This window comes from Tursiops truncatus, chromosome 18, assembly GCF_011762595.2.
Source record: "Tursiops truncatus isolate mTurTru1 chromosome 18, mTurTru1.mat.Y, whole genome shotgun sequence".
Lineage (NCBI taxonomy): Eukaryota > Metazoa > Chordata > Mammalia > Artiodactyla > Delphinidae > Tursiops > Tursiops truncatus.
Genome location: NC_047051.1, coordinates 3,840,856 through 3,860,923, shown reverse-complemented (window position 1 = coordinate 3,860,923; position 20,068 = coordinate 3,840,856). Strand labels below are relative to the sequence as shown.

Below are 20,068 nucleotides of genomic sequence, written 5' to 3'. Positions count from 1 at the left end.
TCAACTTCATGTTCTTTCTCCTATAAAGTTGACTCGATAAATATGATTTATCTTTGTAGGACTTTCAAATAGATAAAAATAAATAAAAAACCACAGAAACTCCTCTGTTGGTCATGTGTGTTCTTAGCGCATAAAATACTGACCCTCCTTAATCAAATGTCCACCACCTCAGCAAAGGGCAACATGCTCAAATCATCTTTTGGAGTAACATGGGATGTATAAATAAATTAAGTACAGATTATATCTTCAAGTAGGCCATAATTCTAATTGATTAGGCAAGACTGACATAAAAACAACTGCAGAGCAAAGTGCCAGGGACACGAACGACAAAAAAAAAAATTATTGGGATGTCTCTGGTGGTGCAGTAGTTAAGAATCTGCTGTCAATGCAGGGGGACACGGCTTCGAGCCCTGGTCCGGGAAGATCCCACATGCCGCGGAGCAACTAAGCCCGTGCGCCACAACTACTGAGCCCGTGTGCCACAGCTACTGAAGCCCGCGCGCCTAGAGCCTGTGCTCCGCAACAAGAGAAGCCAACACAATGAGAAGCCCGCGCACCGCAACTAGAGAAAGCCCGTGTGCAGCAACGAAGACCCAACACAGCCAAAAATAAATAAATTAAATAAATAAATTTATAAAAGAAAAAAAATTATCTTAGAGAAGGAACCATTACCAGGTATAATTAGGAGAAGATATGGAGGTGGTGAGAGTGAAGCAGAAGATGGGCGAGCCATAAGGAGGCTGAATGGAAACCTGATTTAGAAAAAAGTAAATACAGAAATACGGGATACAAAACGCCGCTGTTTAAAATTCAGCTGAATTTATATGATACAGCAGGATCCCGGTGATGTGGGGTAGTCTTTAATGTACCCCACGCTAATCACAGAATCCACCTTAGTGGCGTAACATCATGACAGACTGAACCCATTACTACAGTGGAAGGACTCTGGCAACACAGAACAGCCACCCCATAATAATCTGGGTTGAGATTAACTCTGCTACTGACATTTTACTAAGTCAGATTTTTCTAAGTCAGTTTCTTGGCTCCCCCAGACTAAGTTTCCTGAGCCAGGAATTGTTCCCAGATTTGCACAACTGTACCCAGTAGGATGCGCGGTACAAACAGGGACTCACTCACCATGTCCCAGTGGGATCGAACGAAATACCTCAATTCAACCGCCAGATAGAGTTTTCTTAGCACAGCTTTTCATCATCTCGCTCCCTCATTCAAAGGACTACCAGGGATCCCTCCGAAATCTAGGATAAGCTTGCTGACCTTCAAAAACCCTTCCTCACTCCTATGTACTCTTCATTTCAACTACCTCCCCAGAGGTCCCCATGAGGCCTGGCTATTCTCAGTGAAGAAATATTGGTGGAGAACTAAGAATCAGAAGTTTGTGCTCTGCTCCGCACTCAGAATGCTGTCACCACACCTATTCAAATATTAGCCATCCCCCAAACAACAATTTTATTTGCACGGCCTCCCTATCACATGAGGTCTCGGCAATCAGTACTCCAACCAAACTTTCAGTGCAATGACAGTCCAGGTCCACACCTGATTCAAGCATACTGACAAAGTGCTTCAAGGGTCTTAATCTAATTTTCCCAAGATTGTGTTATACTTTTCTATTCAGACAATACAGAGAACATTGATAAATATCTACTGAACACAACTATCTTATTGCTTAATTCAGTTAATGCAGTGCCTTTTGCTGAAGGTAGAGTAGTACTATTTTTACTGTCCTCCCCTCCCTAATATCAATAGAAAGCAGGAAAACACTTGAAAATAGAAAAGTTATTTTCAAGGAAATTATGAGATAGCCTTAATTAAAACTACAAATGACATAGAATAGAGGCTGAAAAATATGATGAAGTAGGATCAAATCAAGGGAGGATGTCAATAGAAGACAAAACCTTCCGAGGGAAAAGGTTTCCAACAAAGAGGTGGAACCACCCCAGAAAGAGCTGAATCAGCGCTTATTCAGAGGGTGAGATACAGAGGTAGGTATGAGTCACGGCTGAGGTCCCTGGTCCAATTCTACACAGCAGGCAAACCGCAGTTCAAGGGCAATGCGCACACAGATGCCTTTCCCCCCAGAGGTGACTGAGGAGAATGGCAGGGCGCGGGACCGAGCAAAGAGCACAATCAACTCAGCTGATACCAGTCGAGGCAAAGTGAAAAGAAAGAAATGCAACTTCACCTAACAGGAAACCTGTGATGCACAGACATTCCCTGTGAGGCATGCTGAGGAGAAGAAATGGTGGCGAGGGAGGTGGTCATCACTACAGAGTGACAGGTGACCAGTGCGGAAGAGACAGACACTGATGAGAAAGCGTTCTGAAAAAACTGTGAAGCCCCCTCCCCTAGACATCATCAAAAAATAACAAAGAAAAAATACAAACAGAAGAATGTGACATATAAATAAATGATAATAATATGAAACAATCTCCACAGAAAGAACCAGGTCAAAGCACAGAAAAATATTTTGAATGCTCCTGACGAGGCGAAAAGAGCTGAAGAATATGTGGTCTTTCACTGAAACAAGAGCTAAAATGAGATGTGTAAGATATCAAAGAAGGAAACAGATAAGGAAAGGTCGATGTGACAGATTAAGGCCATGGAAATAAAACCCAGAATGGACACTGCTGAAAGCAGTCAGGGTAGGGTAGGGCAGGCTCGAGAAAACTGAGCAATGAACGAAAGTTAACATTGAATTTAAGAGAAACTGACTGCCTTCCAAAGATAATAACAACAACAAAAACCCCAAAAGGTGTACCTTAAAAAAAAAAACAAAGGAGAGGGCTTCCCTGGTGGCACAGTGGTTGGGAGTCCACCTGCCAATGCAGGGGACATGGGTTCAAGCCCTGGTCCGGGAGGACCCCACACGCCACAGAGCAGCTAAGCCCATGTGCCACAGCTGCTGAGCCCGCACTCTGGAGTCCGTGAGCCACAACTACTGAGCTCGCGCACCTAGAGACAGTGCTCTGCAATGGGAGAGGCCATGACGTTGAGAGGACCCCGCTCGCTGCAACTAGAGAAAGCCCGCACGCAGCAGCGAAGACCCAACGCAACCAAAAATAAATAAATTTATTTTTTAAAAGGTATAAAAAAAAAGCATGGAAACAAATGTTCGAAGATATAATAGAAGAAAAATTCCTGAAATATTCTAAAACCTTAATCAGCCAATAAATAGAGAAGACACCTTTTGTCTCCAGGAAACAAAACAAAGGCCACCAAAAGATCAACAACCACACAAAACCTGATACATGAATTAATGAGTTTTAAAATTTTATAGGATCAGTTTTTTAATATATTCAGGCAGAAAAAGCAATTAGCCTACGAGGGGAAAAGTCAAGTTTGGCTTCATGTTTCTCGGGCACAGTAGACAACACCAGAAGTCAGCGTGGATGTTCACAAGTCCTTAGGGAAATAAAGCATGACGAGAATTTCAGCAAAAGGTAGAAACCAAGGAAACATCAAGAGTTGAAAACATAACATGAAATATGATGACAGAAGTAATACCAAATATGTGTTATATTAATAATACATTTAAAAATGCTGAATGGATAAAAATATAAACCCCCAAATATATGCTAAGTACAAGAGAAATGTGAAAAAGAAACACTATTCGAATAAGATTGAATTCATGACCCTAACTTACAAAGCCCTACAGTGGACAAGGCCCTCGCCCGCCATTCTGAGGTCACTGCCTTTCCTCATGGAGCTGCAGTGGCCCTCCACTGCTTCCCTGCAAGCACCAAGTATATCGGATCCAGCTTCATTACCTTGTACCCAAATGTGAGGCAATTATGTCAACAGCGCTTGGTTAATAAACCACCTTTATCTCACTCTGTTGAAATACCCTTTAACATATAATAAATTACCATTCTGTATAGGAAAATTTATCCCTGTAGAGTATCGTGGTCTCACTCCATATACTCAAACTAATCACAGATGGCTTGAACACTTAACCATAAAAAACTAACTCAAAGCATTAGGAGAAAACAGGAAAAAAAGTTATTTTTTGTATGTGAAACTGACTCTCTGTATGACAAACTCAGAAATCAAACAAAAAGAGGAATAAATTTGAAACAATTCATTTCTATAGCAAAAAATATTAATAAAGTTGAAAGAAGATGAATAAACAGTACACATACATTTGTAACGTCTGTGAAGATCTAATTTCCTTACTATATAAAGAGTTCCTACAAATAAGAAAGAAAATGCCAACAAGCTGTTAGGAAAACAGGGAAAGAATATAGAGGCAGTGTGATCACAGGACACAAAACCACTTATAAATGTAGGAAATCTCACTTTTTATGAAACACACACACAAAGGGATATCATTTTTTTTTTTTTTTTTTTTTTGCAGTGTGTGGGCCTCTCACTGCTGTGGCCTCTCCCTCTGCGGAGCACAGGCTCCGGACGCGCAGGCCCAGCGGCCATGGCTCACGGGCCCAGCCGCTCCGCGGCATGTGGGATCCTCCCGGACCAGGGCACAAACCCACGTCCTCTGCATCGGCAGGCGGACCCCCAACCACTGCACCACCAGGGAAGCCCGGGATATCATTTTTCACCCAACAAATGGGCAAAGATTTAAAAGCTTGATAACCAGAGAAATCAGCTACCCTTATACCCAGATGGTAATACAGCATTGTCCACAAATATGTTTAATATATTTTTCCTTTGACCCAGCAATTCCAACTTTTAGGAACATACTCTATATCCTATAGCTATAATCACATAGTATTCAACATAAAAATACAAGGATGTTACCCTGGCATTATTTGGAAGGATAAGAAATTAGAACCTGCATGGATATTGGTAGCTAGTTAAATGGATATAATTCATCCACAGCGATGAAATACTATGTAGACATTAAAAAGAGCAATATAGGTGTGTGAGCATGGTAATACAGAACTCTCCCTGATATATTATTACATGAAAAATATCAAGGTAGATGTTGAGTAGTCATGATTATGCAGAGCAGGTGTATACACTCTCATACGCATGGCGACTTTCCGGAAGACCCATGAGAAACTGTTCACGTTCATTATCTTGAGGGAGCAGAAGTGTTCTCTAGGTGGTAGTATGGAGACTCACTCATACCTCTCGTACTATTTTGAACTTTTTAAACACGTTCATGTTTTATTTAGATAACTGTTGCGAGCAGTTATTCTCAACTAGGGTTGATTTTGCCTTTGAGACACTTGACAGTGTCTGGAAACTGTTTTGAGGGCGCTGTTGGCAACCAGAGGGTAGAGGCCAAAGATTCTGCTAAATACCCTACAATGCCCAGGCGAGTTCCCTACAGCAAAGAATTATCTGGTCCAAGATGTCAAGGGTGCCACTATTGAGAAACCCTGGATGAAAGAAATAGGTTCATTAGGTCAACCTGATAAAACTTCGAAATAATGTTGTAACGTGTTTGTTATAAGCAAAATAACGCCATGGGACAGACTGCAGGAAGCCATGATTAAATCTGTGTGTAGCGGGTGAGGATTCAGAAATCTTCGCTTCTTTTCGAGTAATTACTCTCTGGCCTGACGCCTCATGCATAGAACCACAGGTCTTACTCTTCAGAGGCCGTGGTAGCAATGCATGTGAATGCAGACCTTGACAAAACTAGATCCCTAAACCAGAAATAGATCTTGATAAATTATTAATGAGAAATCAGTTTAAAGACTGAGAGTGAATTTCATATAACTATGACATTCTAGTTGTTGAAAATACACAGTGAGGGGAAAAGATCCTAAGAAATCAAGCTTCTCTTTCTCAGCATTAACCTTTGCTCTGAGCAATCCTAACCATGTCACAATTTTTAATCTTTACTTCAGATTAACATCCTTGATTAGCTGAATGTTGAGATATTTCCTCTAAGCAGCCAGTGTTCTGATCCTGTCCAAGTTGGCACTGGCTGGACCACATGTTTCTTCAAAGATTTTTGATATGTTTGTCCTAATTTTTATCAGTTGCAGGTGCTGCGGCTTTTTGAAAAGTATAAGGCAGCTAATTTTCAACATTTCCAATTCAATTTCAATCTTCATTCAAATAATCCATCATTAGGTGATCAGACCTGTGTATTTCATTGGAAAGATTTATTTGGGAGAGAAAAAATTAAAACCTAAATAAACAAAACAAACACAATTCATCTTCTAATTTCAAAATCCACGAGCTGGTTTTCTCTTACACTGTAGAGACTCAAACTTGATTTTATTTTGGCAAGATTTCCCTAGGTGAAATGGAAAAAGTAGGAGAACGCACTGTATTTTAAAATATTTATGTAAACGTACCGAGTTTTTACTTTACTTATTCACAGGACAGGTACACGATGGCTCCCTGACACACTATAAAATCAGACTTTCACAGTGGTTAATCATATACAAATGTTGATTCATCTACAAAAAAAGAAAGCATTGCGCCATTCATGAACATCAATGTCATTTTTGGAGGACCACGGTTTCAAGCTGCGTGCCCAAGCACACAGTCCGCGATACAGACAGACTGCCCGCCCCCTCTGCTGTGCGGTTACTCGGACCACGGCTTCTACAGACACTAAATCTTACTTTTCTGGATTAAGGGGGCAAAGATTCCTCTGCTTTCACTCTGTTAACTAGGAATGCTATTAAATGGATACAGTCAAAGCAGAGAGCCAGGTTCTGCCCGGACGGCCTCAGACTTGTGAGCTGGGAGGAATACTGGCCAGTAGTGATGGTTTGCCAAGCTCCTGGGGTTTCTCCTGCTCAAATGTAGCGCTGTTATGAGCGAACTGACCCAAACTTATTAAATGGCTTTTCCTTCTTGGAAAAAGATCCTTTTTTTGCTTTAACTGCTGCCCCACTGCCAAAAATGCAGTAACCGTCCCGGCTAATTGCACAGACTCCTGTCTAGGGGTCCCAGCCGCCACTGTACCACATTGGCAGCTGGACCTGCTGCCACTCAGATTCTCAGCTCCCAGCCACATACTTGGATGATTGCTTCATCCGGGAATGGGGGGAACTGTTCCTCAATTTACTCGGCTCTTCCAAGACCCACGGTAGAGGACTGAAGTGGAAAAGTACCCTACAGAGAGTAATTAAATAAATTAGCCATTCGGTTTCTCACTAAAGTGGCAGCAACATCATGATCTAGTGATATGCAGTCAGGTCTGAGCTGATTAAAGATATCTGTTTAAAAGTCAAAGGGCTACAATCTTTTTGGAATTCGATCTGGCAGTATGCATTAGGATAAAAAAGAAGCATACACTTCATCTAGAAATTCTATTTTTAGAAGTTCATTTCTCATAAATAAAAGCACCTGTATATAAAAACATATCTTGTTTTGCAGTACTGGTAACAGTGGGAAACAAAACAAAACAAAACAAAAAGCATAGGGGGAAACCCCTTAAAGTTCTTTATTAGGGGATAAATGCAGCAATCCTGTCTTTTAAAATGTAAAATCTATATGTATGTAAATGAAGGAATGTACGCCAGAGAAACAGTATGAGATTGACAAAACAAAAGGCAAAGTGACTAGGTTAAGTCATTAGGTAGGTAGACAGGAAATTAAGGGAGAAAAATCAGGATGCTATTATAGGGTAAGGATTATCAGAAATTAAAAAATAGTAACAGCACAAAAATAACAGTAGTAGCAAGATAGCCTAGGAACTTCCCCTCCAGTATCTTTTTTTTTTGCAGTACGCGGGCCTCTCACTGCCGTGGCCTCTCCCATTGCAGAGCACTGGCTCACGGGCCCAGCCACTCCGCGGCATGTGGGATCCTCCCGGACCCGGGCACGAACCCGTGTCCCCTGCATCAGCAGGCAGACTCTCAACCACTGCGCCACCAGGGAAGCCCCCCTCCAGTATCTTTTGCCCCATAAATATGGGACTGAGTGGCCAGAGTTAAATGAAGACTGTGGTAATAAACAGGCCGGGTTCGTCTCTGAAATCTTTGGAGAGTTTTTTCTTTATGGGTCAGTCCTGGACAGGCCCAATGCTAGCAGCAAACACCACATACTTACAAAACTTCTAGGGATTTTTTCAAGGCAAACCAACGCAAGAAAGAAAGTTACAGAGTAACGGGTACAGAATCCATTTTTTGTTTCTTGTAAAACCACAACAAAAATGCCACATGTTTACGTATTTTCATGAATGCAAAGAAAAGCATGGAAGCTACTTACTACTAGTGCAGAAATAAAGGCAGCTGAGAGGAAGTTACTTTTACTTTATACACTGCTACCATCCAACAAAGAAGCACTCCTTTCAAGAATTATGTAGAGGAGAAGGCCTCGTTACTCTGTCACTTCACCGTGTTCATTTCTCTCCGGTACTTTCTGTTGCCTTGTTACCTGTATACCCCCCCATTTGTGAGATGCATGCAGCCAGAGATTATATCAATTCCATTCACTGAATTGCTACGTGATCAGGGCAGCTTCCTTAATCCCCGCCCCCGCCCCCCCAAGCTTCATGTTTAAAAACTTTTTATTTTATATTGGAGTATAGCTGATTTACAATGTTGTGTTAGTTTCCGGTGTATGGCAAAGTGATTCAGTTATACATATACGTGTATCTATTCTTTTTTAGATATTTTTCCCATATAGGTTATTACACAATATTGAGTAGAGTTCCCTGTGCTATAGAGTAGGTCCTTGCTGATTATCTACTTTATAGAGAGTACTGTTAATCCCAAACTCCTAATTTATTCCTCCCCACACCTTTCCCAAACTTCCATTTTTAATGAACGAATGGAAAGAAAACCACACACTACAGAACCGTCATTGTTGTTTTTGATGAGGATGATAAAAGCTAATGTGTATTTAACGCCTACTCTGCACAGAATCTTCGAGCAGAACCTTCTAAATGGAGCGCAGTATCTCATTTAAAGCTCCTAGCAACCCTAACAAATAGGCATGGTCTGCATTTCACAAATGAGGAAATCAGGGCACAGAGACAAAGATATTGTGGCTGCTACCAGATAGGTGTTTGACAGACTGTTATAGTTAGTCACAGTAGACCCTACCTAACAAATCAGTGACTTTAAAAAAAAACAAGTTAAGGCGATTCAGAACCCAATCAATATTTAAGGCAACTAACCAGGCTGTTGACAGTTTAAGACTGTGACAGGAGCAAAATACTTCACAACTATAAGCACGTCAGCAGTTCAAAAACACTTATTAACAAACTGATCTCATTCTTACGCCTCCAATGCCATGGAAGGAAGCTAAGGCTCCTTTTCAGATTAAGATATAAATGCCTTTGAAAAACACACCACATAACAAAATGCAATCACTCTGGTTTTAAAAACATCTCCCTGCAATATTTTAAGCTGAAATCTCACAGTCCTTGGCTAAATATGGTTGAAATCGACCCAGCAGACAAAAGTAAGCCTCTCACCTTTCATTATCCAGATTTTTTGAATAAAAAAACACCAATTCATACTAACATGACCATCTAAGTTATGTTTAAAGGGATTAGAATGTCAAAAGCATAAGAGAGGAATATCACATGCAAATAAATATAACATATGATGCGCACGTAGAAATTTTCTTGCTTCAGCTGAAACATTTTCTTTTCCATTAAAATCCCAAACGATGTAAGACGTTGAATCTTACAGCTCAAAAGTCCCACAAGTTAGTAAAGGGAAATCTCGTAAACACTTTCAATGTTTCCTTAATTTTTCAGGGCTACCAAATGACATGCTTATCCTACGGACCATCAGGTAAATACAGAATCGTGTTTCCTTCCCATAAAAGATCATAATACCGACCAGATGCAGTACGCACAATTAAATCGATCTTTAATACGGAATTCTTGGCACAATAGAATGTAATTGCTCCAAATTGTGTCAAGGACTACGTACATTTCTTAATAGTTCAAGGCTCAGACTCTCAGCCCAAATCCCGTGCTCCAGTGTTAGGAGACCAAATCGCCCTGGAGGCTAGTAATGAAATAATGAAGCTTTCATCTGGGATCACTGGTTAGGATCTGTTCTCGTCCATTAATGACACAGTTGTTTCCAACCTCCTGGTATTGGAACAGTGGCAGGGGGTTAATTACAGAAGAGGTAGCAGAAATATGTATAAGATCATTCCGTTCATGGATAGGACCTATGGCAAATATCTGAGAACGTGTGTTTTATAACCAATAAAGGAATGCTCTTAACATATGGATGGTAAGATTTAATGCCTGGCTCCAAAGACCAGGGATGTAAGAAGGCAAGACTTCTGATACCGTCTCTCCATCCCCTTCAGCCACTTGATGCCTGCAACCTGGGCGAGGTGTGACATTTCTTTTCCTTATTTATTTGTTCTGGAAAGTGGGGGAAAAGGTCTGTCTACTCTCTCAGAGAAGGATTAGAAAAATCATATGCATTTTTAAAATTCAGTTATCGAACTGTTTACTAAGACCCTGCTTCAAATTATGCTGTGCTACGTGCAGCAGTCACAAAGGTGAAGCAGACACCGTCGTTGCCCTTAAAGACCTCACTCTGGTTGAGGACAAGTTTGGGATGAATCACAAGTATGGGAAAGTTCTTTGGGAAATGGGTTCTGTCTATAGGACTCACCACAGCTTTCCCCAAGGTGGTAGGTACTAGCTGGGTCTGGAAGTGTCAGATTCCATCATCAGCTCATGGGGGCAGAGGACTATTAAAGGCAGAGGAAAGACTTGTATGTAATCATAGCAGCTGTGAATTTCCAGGTGGCCAGAACAAGGATAATGAAGTGAGAGGAGAGGGCTGGCTTCAGACTCTGAAGGACACTGGACAGCTGTTCTTCAAGGTTGCGAACAGCGCTGCACGCACTGCCCTAGAGAAATGTGAAAACTGTGTGTCTACGTATCTGAAAAGACTCGCTCAGTATAGCTTTACTTATTTTATTGTGGTAAAATGTACATAACATTTACCATTTGAACCGTTTTTAAGGGTACAGTTCAGTGGCATTAAGTACACTGACACTGTTGTAAAATCATCATGACCGCATCTCCAGAACTTGTTCATCGCTCCGAGCTGAAAGGGTTCCCATAACCAGCAACTGCTCGTTCGTTCCTCCCACGAGTCCCTGGTAACCACTGTTCTGCTTTCTGTCTCTCTGAATTTAACTATTCCAGTTACTTCATATGAATGGAATCAGGCAATATGTGTCCTTTTGTGTCTGCCTTATGCCTCTTAGCATAATGTTTTCAAGGTTTATCCATGGGGTAGCAATTAGCAGAATTTCAGTCCTTTTGAAGCCTGAATAGTACTTCAGTGTATGCACAGACCACGTTTTGCTTATCTATTCAATCGCCGATGGACACTTGTGTTGCTTCCACCTTCTGGATACTGTGAATAATGCTCCTCTGAACACTGATGTCCAAGTAACTGTTCAAGTCCTTGCTTTTGATTCTTTGGGGCATATGACCAGAATGGAATTGCTGGATTATACGGTAATGCTATGTGTTCAACTTTTAAAGGAATTTCCATACTGTCTTCCACAGTGGCCGCACCACTTTACTTTCCCACTAGCAAGGCACAAAGGTTCCGATTTCTCTATCTTCTCACCAACACTTGTTACTTTCTGTGTCTTTTTTTTAAAAAAAAAGTAGCCATCTTAATGAGTGTGAATTGGTATTTCACTGTGGTTTTGGTTTGCATTTCCCTAATGGTTAGTAACCAACGACCACAACCAGAGGTGAAGCTTGGAGGTGAGAGGGCGGAAGACGAGTTTGTTTTGGGGGCGTGTGAGAGCCCTGGGGGCTCTCCAGGGAGAAATTCACAGTGCAAGGCTGATGCTCAGGGGAGAAGCTATATAAGGAAAATGTTTGTGATATTAGTAAATAGATAGTAATCACATCGACGGGAGAAGAAGTCATCCAGGGAGGGACACTGTGTCAGGAAGAAAGAGGAAATCCATGGACGGGGCTCTGGGTGACAGCAACATTTACAGATCAAGGGCCAAAGACAGAAGCGAAGCAGAGGCACTGTGCATTAAATTTTATAAATGGTACTTCAAGTTTATAGCTCATTTATTTTAACCCTAAGTAAATATTTATTCACGGGCCAGGCACTTCTGGAAGTCTACCCAGAGGCCTTCACTTATACATGACCGGACAGAGCAAGGCACAAAGCCGGGTCCAGAACCATTGCTCTGGGGGTCGTGGCAGAGAGCTATGGGGAAAAAGGTTACAGATAAGATCAAGCGAGTCCAACAACCCTGTCTGTACAATCATAGCAAACACCACATGAGACAAAAGCTGAAATCATGCCGCACTTTGTAAAAGCAGTCGCCTACCCTGCCCTTTGTCCCAGCTGTGATGTTCAAAGTTCCTAACGATCAGTTTGGGGCCCTGACAAGTGGCAGCTTCCTCAAATGCCCCACATTGAGAGCTGCTTCAGTAGGTGTAATCTCAGGATCTCTGAATGAATGAGAACGGGAAATATCAACAGAAGCGTCACCTCTCTCAGAGGTGCCCCAGGCCTTACGAAGGTGTCAGTATAGGGGAGAGTGACGCTGGTGAATGAGACTTACAGCCTCACGTGCAAAACCTCCTTGAACACTTTTTCCTTTTTCTTCCCCCTCTTCTCAGCTTTTATTTTCAGAAGGAATATTTCCTCAATAAATTCAAAGCAATCAAACGACTCTGATAGCATTTTATCGCCTTTTGTTTAATTATGGCATTATTCACGTTTAGAACGTAATTTAAAATAATTTTGAGGCATCGGTACAGCAACTCGTCTAGTTTAAGTGTATGTATTTATGATTTCAGAATAACAGTCTAACAACCAGCAGAAATATTTTTCAGTCTTGCTAACATGCCTAGAACACTAATGTAGACAGAGAAACAGCAAGTACTGACGGCACTAATTACAGCCTGGTATGTATTTTATGGGGAGTTAAATTCTCAAAATAGCCTTTCTTGCTACAGATACTTGTCAATCTTAGACTTCCACTAAATAAGCTAATATACAATTTAACTTGAATCTTATCTATAACACAGTTAATTATTAACAGCTGGGAAAAATTCAAGAATTCATTCCACAGAAAGCCCTCCTGATTGCTATCCAAGGATGTATGCACGTACATGGTAATAATGATGCGTTCTTTATACTCGCACAATAGAAAACCCTTTTTCACGACAGGATATGAAGGGACGGGCACAGTGCTTGTCAATATTTAGATTTGCTAAGAAGTTTGTTCTCAGTTATTTTTATAACTTTTTTGGGAAATTCTTTCAGGAGAGGAAAATAAATGTGATAAACCATGGAAAATGCTGTCACCTTTCACTGCAGGGCCAAATTACTACGAGCGTACTTTAATTTTATGGTCATCTGAAATGTATTAATTTATTCAGTGTTTCAATGTTTACAGTATTTGATGAACGTTACAATATGTAAATAAGAAATAAAAGAGCTAATTAAAGAAAGTCTAAAACCACATATTGGAGCTTCTACGAAGAACTTTCAAAAAACAGAAAAAAAAACCTAGACAAAATAGAGAAAAATACAGGAACAAAAGAAAACTTCAAATAAATTTTATTTCACATCCTCAAAGAAATATGAGAAGATATTACACCTATAAACTAAGATCGGAATGTTACTCTAAAAGTAGGGGGAGAGGGGCTTCCTGGTGGCTCAGTGGTTAAGAATCCGCCTGCCAATGCAGGGGACACAGGTTCGAGCCCTGGTCCGGGAAGATCCCACATTCCACGAAGCAACTAGGCCCATGTACCACAACTACTGAACCTGTGCTCTAGAGCCGGCAAGCCATGACTACTGAAGCCTGCGCGCCTAGAGCCCATGCTCCGCAACAAGAGAAGCCACCGCAATGAGAAGCCCGTGCACCACAAGGAAGAGTAGCCCCTGCTTGCTGCAACTACAGAAAAGCCTGTGTGCAGCAACAAAGACCCAACGCAGCCATAAATAAATAATTTATTTTAAAAAAAGTAGGGGGAGAAAGAAATAAAGCACTTGTAAATTAAAGAAATAAAAAGATTAATATTTTTTAAAAACCTCAATAATGGGGCTAGCAGATAAGACAAGGAATCTCTAAAAGAGCAAAGAATAAGACAGAGTAATAGTAAAGAAAATATAAGCAGCTTGGGAGATACATCCAGAAGGTTCAATATATGACTAAGCTATAGAAAGACAAAATGCAGAAAATGGAGGATGATATTACAAAAAAAAATAATACAGGAAAATTTCCCAGACTAAAGAAAACCAGTCTCTAGGTTGAAAAGGCACATAAAAGAAAGACGATCCCTCCCGTTCCCCAGGTTTTGCAAATTTCAGAACATTAAACATACAGAGAAGACAGAAAAATATTCTGGAGTCTAAATACAATGGACTGGGAATCAGAACTGCGTTGAGTTTCTCTCCAGCCAACCAGAAGAAAGTTAAAAAAATACATAGAATTCTGAGAGGAAAAGAATTTCAGCCTAGGATTTTATATCCAGCCCATCTACCAACCAAATACAATCACAGAATAGATATTTCTGGTTATCCAACGTCTCAGAAATACACCACCTATGTAATACTTCTTAAGAATCTACTGATATGTGTGCATCGGGAACACGAGTGAAGAAGTTGAGAATAAAAATGACAAGGGGTCCAGGAAACAAATTTCAGTAGCAGGAGGAAGCTCCTGAGAACAAGAGATCTGGATGGAGCCTGGAGGACAGGGCTTCAGAAGGGAGAGAAAGGTGGGCAGGAGATGCAAGGAAACACGTGATAGGATAGAGCACCTGGAGAGTATTCTGCAGAGTATTAAAAGTATGTAGAGGGCTTCCCTGGTGGCGCAGTGGTTGAGAGTCCGCCTGCCGATGCCAGGGACACGGGTTCGTGCCCCGGTCCGGGAAGATCCCACATGCCGCGGAGCGGCTGGGCCCGTGAGCCATGGCCGCTGAGCCTGCGCGTCCGGAGCCTGTGCTCCGCAATGGGAGGGGCCACAACTGTGAGAGGCCCGCGTACCGCACGAAAAAAAAAAAAAAAATGTATGTAGAATTCAGTGAGGGCAAGAGACAAAAAGAATAGTTTTTAGAAACTACAGGCAAAACTGAAACCTAAGCAAGAAAGGAAAAATAATCCTAACATACTCCTTGGCTCTAGAGCAAACGTTATTTACATCACTTTAAAGCGGTTAACATGGATCCGTGCATTAATAAAATGATAGATGTAACTACCCTGGGAGGAGGGGAGGTAGGGCAGGGCTGGATGGGAGGGAGTTCCTCACCTACCAAAACAGGAGGTCAAAGGTAAGGTGTGAAGTAGACAGGCCAACACAGAGCACAAGCGTGTTCACTGGAGATAGAAAGATAATTTCCAGGAGAAACATCCAAAAGGGCTTTTCTTTTGGAATTATGATCAGAGGAGAAATAAAAGTAGGGGGAAGGATTATCATTTTTAATGGAATGTAAGTATATACAAACTCCCAATGTATACATGTATATACACACACACACATATCCTATGCCTCCTGGGACTATGACTTTTAAGTTTGAAGTAAACTACATGTTTTATTTTGATTAGAAAATGTAGTATAATTGACTATATTTCCCAGAAACATTATTTCCCAAATTATTGACTACCTGATGTTGGTTTTATTTCTGTATTGACATTTGGATTACATTTTTCTACTGCCAAGGTTATACCACTGATGTTGCTGTATACTTCATTGCCAAGTGCCTTCCACACACTAATTATCTACTTAAAATCATGTTATTACATCCCACTCAGCACAGCTTATATAATTAAGAGGGAAAAAAACAAAGACGAGAGGTCTTTCAATACAGTTACGGGTATTGTTTTCTCTTAGGTGAGGCAAAAGGCAAACATTTGGTATAACAATTAAGTTCATCCCTTAAGATCCTTAACTCTAACAAGACTTAACAGGGCAAACTGAAAACAGAAGGATGAAATAAAATGTGAAGATGGTGATAATTCTATTCTTTGATATTTCCAAGAAATTGGAAAAGATCATCAAAGATTTGAGGGTATAAATTAATATACCATAATCGCATCAATAACTGTGAAAAAATTCAAGGAGCCAACCCAGGAAATAAGCGACCTGCCTGCACTTCCGCAACTGAAGGTTCAATCTGGCTTCTCCTGCCTGCTCTCACTCTCCCTGCAGCCCACCTCTTCCTTAATACCTGAGTCCTCTCGTGGAGCCATTTGTGTCCCTGTATCTGAGTTTTCTGCATATTTATTTAACATCACAGCAAAGTCACATATCACTGCTGCTGGAAGACGGACCCATGAATCACAGATGTCAGCATTTTAAAGCTGGAAAGGAATGCTTACTAGAGATAGAGTGACTGAAAAAAAAAAAAAAAGACAGATGTGTTCTCTGGCCTCAAGGAGTTTTTTACGTTGGGGTAGGACAACTACAGCCTGGACAATTAATTTTGTCACCACAAATGTGACAAATGCTATTAAGGACAGTCAAGGTTGCCAAGGACCCAAAACAAGGATTCCACTTCAGTTGTGGCATGAGAGACGGGGGGTAGCTCCCACGAGGATGGACCGGCAGGGTCAGGGCTCTCGTTCACTCTGTAATTTCTAACTTGCTATCCAAAGAAACAGAATCTTGTATCAGTTCATCAGCACTGAGATCGGAAGCACGGCTAAATTCAGAAACAACACAAGAGCCTCATTCAGACAAACTGCTTTTCCCGGAAGTCAGTACTGAATGAAGGTCACAGAGCAACGGAGTTGAAGGAAAGCTGCCATGACAATGAATTCTGGGGGCTCAAAGCCCAAGGAAAAACAGAACCGAACAGAACTGAAACAACTTTATTGCATTCGAATGGTGGAGGCTAAGTGGGCTCCCCAGGAAGCAGGCGGTGTAGACGGTCCGCTCTGTGGCAAAACATAAATTACGGCTCTACACAGAGACTCATTCTTGCAGACTCTGCAGGAGTTTGACTCTTGGTTATAACTCACTACTTACTGTTTGATCATGTGTTGGACACATATTAATGGAGCTCCAACCATGGACTGGGCTCTCCTCCAGGTGCTGGAGATTTAGGGGAAAAGAAAGATCCTTATCTCCAAGGTGATTATGGACCAGTGGGAGACACAGGAAATAGGGAAGTAAACATACAAATCAGAGCATCAGGGCTGTGAAGAAAATAAACAGGGTGTTGTGAGCTGGAGGTGAGAACATCAGCCTTTCAAAGGGAGACGGATCAGCCCCGTTAAAAAGGAAGGGGAGTTTAGTCTGTTCATGTAACAGAACAGAGGGCAATTCCACTGGATTTTAATAAGTAACTGGGGAGACTTACCTGGTGGTGCAGTGGTTAAGAATCCGCCTGCCACTGCAGGGGACACGGGTTCGAGCCCTGGTCCAGGAAGATCTCACATGCCGCAGAGCAACTAAACCCCTGCACCACAATTACTGAGCCTGCGCTCTAGAGCCTGCGAGCCACAACTACTGAAGCCCACGTGCCTAGAGCCTGTGCTCCACAACGAGAAGCCACTGCAATAAGCCCATGCACCACGACGAAGAGTAGCCCCTACTCACCCCAACTAGAGACAAGCCCACGCACAGCAACAAAGACCCAACACGGCCAAAATTAATTTTAAAATTTAAGAAAAAAGAAGTAATTGGGAGAGTGGTGTTAAGAGGCTGAGGGATTGACAAGGGTGGACCATGAGGGGAGGTGGGAGGGGGAGGGGAGGAGGGGAGGGGAGGGGAGGGGAGGGGAGGGGAGGAGGGGAGGGGAGGGGAGGGGAGGGGAGGGGGAGGGGAGGAGGGGAGGGGAGGAGGAGGGGAGGGGGAGGGGAGGGGAGGGGAGGGGAGGGGAGGGGGAGGGGAGGGGAGGGGAGGGGGAGGGGAGGGGAGGGGAGGGGGAGGGGAGGGGGAGGGGAGGGGAGGGGAGGAGGGGAGGGGGAGGGGAGGGGAGGGGGAGGGGAGGGGAGGGGGAGGGAGGGGGAGGGAGGGGGAGGGGAGGGGGAGGGGAGGGGGAGGGGAGGGGGAGGGGAGGGAGAGGGAGGGGGAGGGGGGAGGGAGGGGGAGGGAGGGGGAGGGGAGGGGGAGGGGAGGGGAGGGGGAGGGGAGGGGGAGGGGGGAGGGAGGGGGAGGGAGGGGGAGGGGAGGGGGAGGGGAGGGGGAGGGAGGGGGAGGGGGGAGGGAGGGGGAGGGAGGGGGAGGGGAGGGGAGGGGAGGGGAGGGGGAGGGGGAGGGGGAGGGGAGGGGGAGGGGAGGGGGAGGGGAGGGGGAGGGGAGGGAGAGGGAGGGGGAGGGGGGAGGGAGGGGGAGGGAGGGGGAGGGGAGGGGGAGGGGAGGGGAGGGGGAGGGGAGGGGGAGGGGGGAGGGAGGGGGAGGGAGGGGGAGGGGAGGGGGAGGGGAGGGGGAGGGAGGGGGAGGGGGGAGGGAGGGGGAGGGAGGGGGAGGGGAGGGGGAGGGGAGGGGGGAGGGGGAGGGGGAGGGGAGGGGGAGGGGAGGGGGAGGGGGAGGGAGGGGGAGGGGGAGGGGGAGGGAGGGGAGGGGAGGGGGAGGGAGGGGGAGGGGAAAGGGAGGTTTTGTTTTGGTTTTGTTTTGTTTATTTTTGGCTGTGTTGGGTCTTTGTTGCTGCGCATGGGCTTTCTCTGGTTGCGGCGAGCAGGGGCTACTCTTTGTTGCGGTGCACTGGGTTCTCATTGCAGTGGCTTCTCTCGTTGCAGAGCACGGGCTCTAGGCGTGCGGGCTTCAGTAGTTGTGGCACGTGGGCTCAGTAGTTGTGGCACGTGGGCTCAGTAGTTGTGGCTCATGGGCTCTCTAGAGCACAGGCTCAGTAGTTGTGGGGCACGGGTTTAGTTGCTCTGCGGCATGTTGGATCTTCCCGGACCAGGGCTTGAACCCGTGTCCCCTGCATTGGCAGGCGGATTCTTAACCACTGCGCCACCAGAGAAGCCCTGAGTTTTTTTAAAACTAATTTTTGTTTTGATGTGGACCATTTTTTACCGTCTTTACTGAATGTGTTACAATATTGCTTCTGTTTTATGTTTTGGTTTTTCAGCCAGGAGGCACGTGGTATCCCAGCTCCCCGACCAGGGATCAAACCCGCACACCCTACATTGGAAGGCAAAATTTTAACCACTGGACTGCCAGGGAAGTCCCAAGAGTAGGTTTTGAGAAGAAAGAATCAACACCTCTCTTGGACAGATTAAGTTTGAGAGGACAAAAGAATGCAGGTTTTAATTTGAAATAGCAGTCTTAACCTGTCTAATCATTTTAAGCTAGTATTTCACATACAAGCCAAGTCATTGGCAAAAATGGATCATTTAAATTACGGCATGTGAATGTTCACTGGAACAATAAATTTTAAAATATTACATGTGTTTTTCACGTTTAGCTCTTAAGGAGGACACAATCCTTCCTCCAGAGATGTGAATTTCTTAGATCTCTTTCAACTGTTTGAAAAGCTCTCAGCTCTCTGAAAATACGGATTCCCAGTTTGGTTCTCAAGAGATCTCTTTGTTTGTAAGGTCACAGAGGTACCTAAAAGTTAAATCATGTGTAGTAAAGTATAGGTATCCGAAGGATTTTTAAAAAAAATTTCAAGCATAAATATGCTTTGAGTAGGTATTTTAGGTATAAAAAAAATCTTTGGGGGCCAAGAAACCAGTTTGAACTTAGGTTCAAAAAAGGTTTATGTGTTGTTCAGAATGCTCTTACTTCTTGCCCTAAAATTAAGGGAACTTGTGATTCAAAGCTCTCATGAAAATATTTCTAAAAGTGTCTTAAGAGACAGACTTAAGTGCACAGCTGGTGCAGGGCCCCTGTACTGCACTCAGTGAATCAGGGAACAACAAAGTACAGAATATTAAAAGGAAATTTAACAACCCTTTTCCCCTTCCTGTGTGTGTGTGTGTATAAAGTGATCCTAGGGGTCCTGCTGATTTGTGCGCTCCGTCTTCTGCAGTGTGCAGGAAAACAAATGAGCAATGCAAGCAGAGTGAGTTTTTTTTTTTAAAAGAAAAAACAGGTAAGAATAACAACCGTAAAGGAATTAAATGGTCCAAGTCTCACTCAAGGGAAACACGGCAAAACATTCAGTGACAGGATTACAGATATTTTTCCACCCTCTCTTTTTCACACGGAATAAGTAATGTGACCAAGTTAATTGTCT

At 43.2% G+C, this 20,068-nt stretch overlaps 1 protein-coding gene across 1 annotated transcript in view; it reads right to left on the bottom strand.

The window, feature by feature from the left end:
- The window catches only part of LOC101335064 (phospholipid-transporting ATPase IB), a 233,313-nt gene that overhangs the window by 10,231 nt on the left and 203,014 nt on the right, over positions 1–20,068 (bottom strand). The gene's annotated exons all lie outside the window — the stretch shown is intronic.